Source organism: Bison bison, unplaced genomic scaffold (assembly GCF_000754665.1).
Source record: "Bison bison bison isolate TAMUID 2011002044 unplaced genomic scaffold, Bison_UMD1.0 scf7180017864286, whole genome shotgun sequence".
NCBI classification, from domain to species: domain Eukaryota; kingdom Metazoa; phylum Chordata; class Mammalia; order Artiodactyla; family Bovidae; genus Bison; species Bison bison.
In genome coordinates, this window is record NW_011494858.1 from 3,837,903 (window position 1) to 3,845,128 (window position 7,226).

A 7,226-nucleotide genomic window follows, 5' to 3' on the forward strand; every position below is an offset into this window, starting at 1 on the left:
ATATGTCTTCCTCTTGGATTGATCCCTTGATCATTATGTAGTGTCCTTCCTTATCTCTTGTAATATTCTTTATTTTAAGGTCTATTTTGTCTGATACAATGATTGCTACTCCGGCTTTGTTTTGCTTCCCATTTGTATGGAATATATTTTTCCATCCTCTCACTTTCAGTCTATATGTGTCTTTAGGTCTGAAGTGAATTTCTTGTAGACAGCATATATATGGGTCTTGTTTTTGAATCCATTCAGCCAGTCTGTGTCTTTTGGTTGGAGCATTTAATCTATTTACATTTTAAGTAATATTTATATATATGTTCCTATTGCTATTTTCTTAACTGTTTGGTGTTGATTTTGTAGATATTTTTTATTCTTTTGTATTTCTTGACTATGTAAGTCCCTTTAACATTTTTTGTAAAGCTGGTTTGGTGGTACTGATTTCTCTTACCTTTTGCTTCTATGAAAAGCTTTTTATTTCTTCATCAATTTTGAATGAGATCCTTGCTGGATATGTAATCTTCATTGTAGATTTTTTCCCTTTCAGTACTATAATATATTCTTCCATTACTTTATGGCCCACAGAGTTAATGTTGAATGATCAGCTGTTAAGCCTATGGGGTTTCCCGTGTATGTCACTCGTTGCTTCTCCCTTGCTTTTAATAATTTTTCTTTGTGTTTAGTCATTTTTTGTTTGATTAGTATGTGTCTTGGCATGTTTCTCCTTGGGTTTATCATGTATGGGACTCTTTGTGCCTCTTGGACTTGATTGACTATTTCCTTTTCCATGTTGGGGAAATTTTCAACTATAATCTCTTAAAAACTTTCATGCCCTTTCTTTTTCTCTTCTTCTTCTGGGACCCCTATAATTTGAATGTTGGTCCATTTGATTTGTCTCAGAGGTCTCTGAGACTGTCCTCAGTTCTTTTCATTGTTTTTACTTTATTCTGTTCTTCAAAAGTTTTTTCCACCATATTATCTTCCAGTTCACTGTTTCATTCTTCTGCTTCAGATATTCTGCTATGATTCCTTCTAGAGTATTTTTAATTTCAGTGATTATGTTGTTTGTCTCTGTTTATTTAATTCTTCTTCTGCTGCTGCTGCTAAGTCACTTCAGTCGTGTCCGACTCTGTGCCACCCCAGAGACAGCAGCCCACCAGGCTCCCCCGTCCCTTTTGTTAATTGATTTTTGTATTTTCTCCATTTTGTTTTCAAGGTTTTTGATTATCTTTTTATTCTGAATTCTTTTTCAGGTAGTTTGCCTATTTCCTCTTCATTTATTTGGACTTCTGTGTTTCTAGTTTGTTCCTTCATTCGTGTAGTATTTCTCTGCCTTTTCATTGTGTTTTTTAACTTATCATCTTGGAAGTTTCCTTTTCCCAGGCTTCAAGGAAAGTTGAATTCTTTCCTTGAAGAAGGTTGAATTCTTTCTTCCTTTTGGTTTCTGACCTCCTAAGGTTGGTCCAGTGGTTTGGGTAAGCTTTGTATAGGGTGAGATTTGTGCCTAGTTTTTGTTTGTTTTCCCTCTGATGGACAAGGCTGAGTGAGGTAGTAATCTTTTCTGCTGATGATTGGGTTTGTATTTTTGTTTTGTTTGTTGTTTAGATGAGGCATCCTGCACAGGATGCTACTGGTGGTTGGATGATACTGGGTCTTTTATTCAAGTGGTTTCCTTTGCATGAGTTCTCACTATTTGATACTCCCTAGGGCTGGTTCTCTGGTAGTCTAGGGTCCTGGAGTCGGTGGGCCCACTCCAAAGGCTCAGGACTTGACCTCTGGCTCTGCGGATGTGCAGCTGAGGATAGTGGCTGTGACTGTGACACACATGTGTGGCAAAGTCCTCGTCATACGTCAGGCTTGGGACATACCCTGCTTGTCTGAATATGGTTGTGAGAGTCGAGCTGAGGCTCATGTAGGATGCCACAATGAGGAACATGAAGTGCAGGTCTGGCACCGCGTTGAACTCAGTCTGAATAGACTCTTTGCAGCAGCCTTGAATATTCGTCCACAGCCACAAAGAGGTGCATGAACAGTATGCTCAGAGGCTGCAGAAGAGGTTGTATTTTTTGTTAAAACATTCTCTGTCCCTCTCCATGGTAGGAATATTTCTCTCCACCCAACTGACTTTAAGCTTGACCATGGGACTTGCTTTGGCCAATGAAATATGAACACAAGTGCCATGTATCCCTTTCAGAGAGTAGCTTGAAGCACTGAAATTTACTTCTGCCTTTTTTTTTCTTGACTAGCAACATGTACTTAATCTTACCATATGTAAGTTACAGCTCAAGGTTTTTTTTAAGCCATGAATATTTTTCTTGCCCCTTTGCCCCCAAATCTCATGCCTTCTTGAGCTTTAACATTTTTGAAACACTTCTTACAGGCTCTTAAAAATATTTGATTTTACTTTAGAATTTTTATGACATCTTCCATGTTATGGTCCTCTCTTTTTAATATATGAATTCATCTTAATGTTTCTAATGCATTTTCTCTGGTTTCCTTAACCATATTTTTTTACATTGGAACTAGTCCTTCATGTCAGAATTTCATTTTAGATATTCTTATCCTTCTGGAGCTTTAGTTTCTTTTTTGGGGGGCCATTTGAAATACATATATAATTTTTAAATTTGAATTTGAACTTTGATTTCCCAAACCTTTGATTTCAATGGATCCATAGCTGGTATTGTTTCTCTTGTTGTTCAGTCACTCAGTCATGTCTAACTCTTTGAGACCCCAAGGACTGCTATGACCTTATAAATTTCAGTGTGCTACTCTAACTTTCTGCAAGAATTCTTTCACTTCCTCATTAGGAATCAGTTCTCTCCCAGTGGCTTCTTTGTAGCACTGATAAGGAAATCAAAGGGTAGATCTGATTCTGTGACTTGTTCTACAAGGGGATCCTTACTGAGTGGTGGGCTTCTGCCCTTGGGAGGATCTATCTGGGTGACTCTATGAAGCTGAAATACTGGGTGTCATAGCTGATGTCACACAGAGGACTGCATGCTTGAATGAACATCATACAGAGATGAGAATCATCCTTGATCCCACCTCAAAGAAACACTTGGTCTGGACATAATTTTGCATCAGTAATAGTGGAGGCTACAAGAGCATGGAGGCTTTTTCTCAGCCCTTGTGCTTATGTGCTTAGTCACTCAGTCACGCCTGACTCTTTGCAACCCCATGAACTGTAGCCTGCTAGGCTTCTCTGTCCATGGGATTCTCCAGGCAGGAATACTGGAGTGGGTTGCCATTTCCTTCTCCAGGGGATGTTCCCAACCCAGGGATCAAACGTATGACTCTTGCATCTCTTGCATTGGCAGGTGGATTCTCTACCACTTAGCCACCTGGGGAGCCCTCAGTCCTTGTATCTGAGGCAAAGTAAGAGTCATAATATTACAACAGGTGGTGGTGGTTGTTGAGTCACTAAGTCTGTGTCCAACTCTGTGATTCCATGGACTGTAGCCTTCCAGGCTCCTCTGTCCATGGGACTTCCCAAGCAAGAATACTGGAGTGGGTTTCCATTTCTTTCTCTAACTCCAACAGGGTAGAAGCATCAATACCCAGGCTTCTACATGTTGTCTGTCTTTTGGTTATGGTACAAGACTCTTTCTTTTGTGGGAGAGAAAGCAGGGTCCTGGGAGCACATTCTGGGGTAACTAGATCCTGGTGGGGACTTAGGAGCCCCTCTCCCTCTCCTCCTTCACTGAAGGGTTACATTTGAGTTCTATTTCCAGAGATGAAGTAAAAGTAAATTGAACTGGTCTTTTGAATACCTGTAAGAATCCTTAGAGTATTGGGGACATATATGGAGAATTTCAGACAAAGGCCATGAAAAATAGAGGCTGCATTTTCTACTCAACTGTAAATTGAACCATCTTAGTTACATAATTTTAGGCATATCAATCTTATTATAGACTCCTTTTCTTATTAATTTTCCATAGATTATGAGCATCACTTTCATCACAATGAAAGTGTTATTGCAGAGTAGTTATAAATCTACAATTTGGAGTGAAATATACCTAGCATGAACCCCAGCTTCTGACTATTAACTGGGTAATTTTAGATACATTATTTATTGTCTCAGACACCCAGTTTCCTCAATTATAAATTGAGTAGATTAAATGAGATAATTTATGTGAAGTGTTTAGCAGAATGCATGAACATATTAAAAGTTCGGAAAGTGGTTACTATTACTGTAATTATTATTCCATGAGATATCTGTTATCTTCCATAGTATTTGCCTTTTACTTTTACATGGAGCATTTCCATCCTCACACCCTCACATTTCAGTTTTGGCATATCTCAGTAATATTGATAAGCCTGCTTCCAATTTTCATGCTATACACATTAGCTCTTGGCATAGAATAATCTGAGTACTTTATATGTTTTGAGATAGAATATGCTTCATTTTTAAAACTTGAAGTTGGAAAAATTACTTAGAGTTATGTTTATAGATATTTGCTAATAAATAGAATTGCTGCTGCTGCTGCTAAATCACTTCAGTCGTGTCCAACTCTGTGCGACTCCATAGACGGCAGCCCACCAGGCTACCCCATCCCTGGGATTCTCCAGGCAAGAACACTGGAGTGGGTTGCTATTTCCTTCTCCGATGCATGAAAGTGAAAAGTGAAAGTGAAGTCGCTCATTCGTGTCTTACCCTTAGCGACCCCATGGACTGCAGCCTTCCAGGCCCCTCCATCCATGGAATTTTCCAGGCACGAGTACTAGAGTGGGGTGCCATTGCCTTCTCCAAATAAATAGAATTACTGCTATTAAAAAATAAAACTAACCATGCAATTTAAAATGTTCAGAGTGGTAATAAAAATGAGGACGAAATCTCTCTAAAGAAAATGGTATGCCTTTTATAATTCCTCATATATTTAAGCAAAGGCTCATAGAGGATTTGATGTGATTTGAACTTCTGTAATATTTTTAAATCAAGTATTTATAAACAAAAAGAAGACATGGTCTCAATGTGGTAGATATTTAATGCACCTTGATAAATGAGTGAATTAATAAGAGTCTATAAATACACAGCTTTTTGTTCAGTAGGTGAAACTTACCAGTATGAAGCAAAAAGACCCAGTAAAACAATATCCGTAACCAGATCTAATAATTAATCTTGGCAATTATATTTAAAAATTACAAATGGCCCTGTTTTAAAGGGCACATCATATTTATAAAATGCAATAGTTATTCTGATTCTATTAAAAGGGAAAATAATAAACATATGCTAAACCATGATATGAGTAATATTCAGGATCTTGTCTTATTAAATATATTTGCTAAATTTATTGAGATTGGATAAGATTCAATTACCATTTCAAGGACTGAACTCTGGATGAAGGATAAGAAACACAGTTAATAATAAAGGGCAATGTCAAGATAAGGTGTGATGGCTAAAGATATGGGTTTTATGGGTTGTCTTGTTTAACATCTGTATTAATTATAGAAGAAGTGCCCAGTGTGTTAATTAAGCTTACAGATGGTTCTAAATTAGGAGATGCTACAAATACCACCGAAAACCAAGAAGTAATCTCAGAAATAAAAGGAATTTATAATTAAAACTGTCATTAAATAATACTGAAGGAAAATAAATGAGTTTGAGTGAAGATTTCAAATACTATTGCTCTCACTTTCTGGTCTTCTGAGGCAGAAGCTAAGTACAAATCATAAAACAAGCATAAAATGACTTTTGAGGCTAATGATTTTTAACTTTGAAAGAGGGTCATAAATGACCATCTTTTAGAGCTCATCACTGTCAAGTAGGTACTTAAAACTATGCTTAGAGAACAACTTGGTATAATGAATTTCACTGTGTTTGAGGAGAATACAGACTTGGATTCTGATGGTTCAAATCCTAAACTTAGTGCACAAGTTCTTATTTTGTTGTCTAGATGGTTGCTCTGAATTCTGAAAAGTGAAACTCTAGCGCTGAACTGCCATCTCTAGGGGTTGGGATTCTCTTACTTTTGTCTTCTTATCAACATGTTTGTCTGAACCTCTGTTAACAGTTTCTGACTTGCTGAGTGCTTATCAGTTGCCAGGCAATTTTTAGCCCTCTCATTTCCCTTTGGGGGCTCTGTGTCGTCTCAACATCCTACCTGTTGCCTTCAGAGTGCTCAAGTCTGCATCTGATAGCTTCCAACTGCTCCTGGACACAACTATTTGGAAACGTGTTGCTTCATACTCAGTGTTTCTAAAGAAAATTCATTATCTTTCTGTCCTTGAAGAAGACCCCTCTCCTGATTTCTTCATCAATGTCAGTGCTGATAGATTTCATCTAGGTCAATGGGGTTAATCACTCAGTTATGTCTGACACTTTGTGCCCCAAGGACTATAGCCCACCAGGCTCCTCTGTCTATGGAATTCTCCAGGCAAGAATACAGGAGTAGGTTCCCATTCCCTTCTCCAGGGGATCTTCCTGACCCGGGAATGGAACCTGGGTGTCCTGCATTGTGGGCAGATCCTTTCTCATCTGAGCCACCAGGCGTTGTCTGTGACATTTTCAAATTCAAGATCCTCTGATTTCTATTGTTTATGCAGTCTCTTTGAGTCCTCTTTCCAAATTTATATTAATTTTCCTCTTTCCTCTCTCACTTCCATTCTCCTTCTCCATGCCTGTATCATTTATATTTTTATTATTATAATAGCCTTTTGGGAGGGAGTAAAATAAAAATATCAATAACCTCAGATATGCAGATGACACCACCCTTATGGCAGAAAGTGAAGAGGAACTAAAGAGCCTCTTGATGAAAGTGAAAGAGGAGAGTAAAAAAAGTTGGCTTAAAGCTCAACATTCAGAAAATGAAGATCATGGCATCTGGTCCCATCACTTCATGGGAAATAGATGGGGAAACAGTGGAAACAGTGTCAGACTTCATTTTGGGGGGCTCCAAAATCACTGCAGATGGTGACTGCAGCCATGAAATTAAAAGATGCTTGCTCCTTGGAAGAAAAGTTATGACCAACCTAGATAGCATATGCAAAAGCAGAGACATTACTTTGCCGACAAAGGTCTGTCTAGTCAAGGCTATGGTTTTTCCTGTGGTCATGTATGGATGTGAGAGTTGGACTGTGAAGAAAGCTGAGCACTGAAGAATTGATACTTTTGAACTGTGGTGTTGGAGAAGACTCTTGAGAGTCCCATGGACTGTAAGGAGATCCAACCAGTCCATTCTGAAGGAGATCAGCCCTGGGATTTCTTTGGAAGGAATGATGCTAAAGCTGAAACTCCA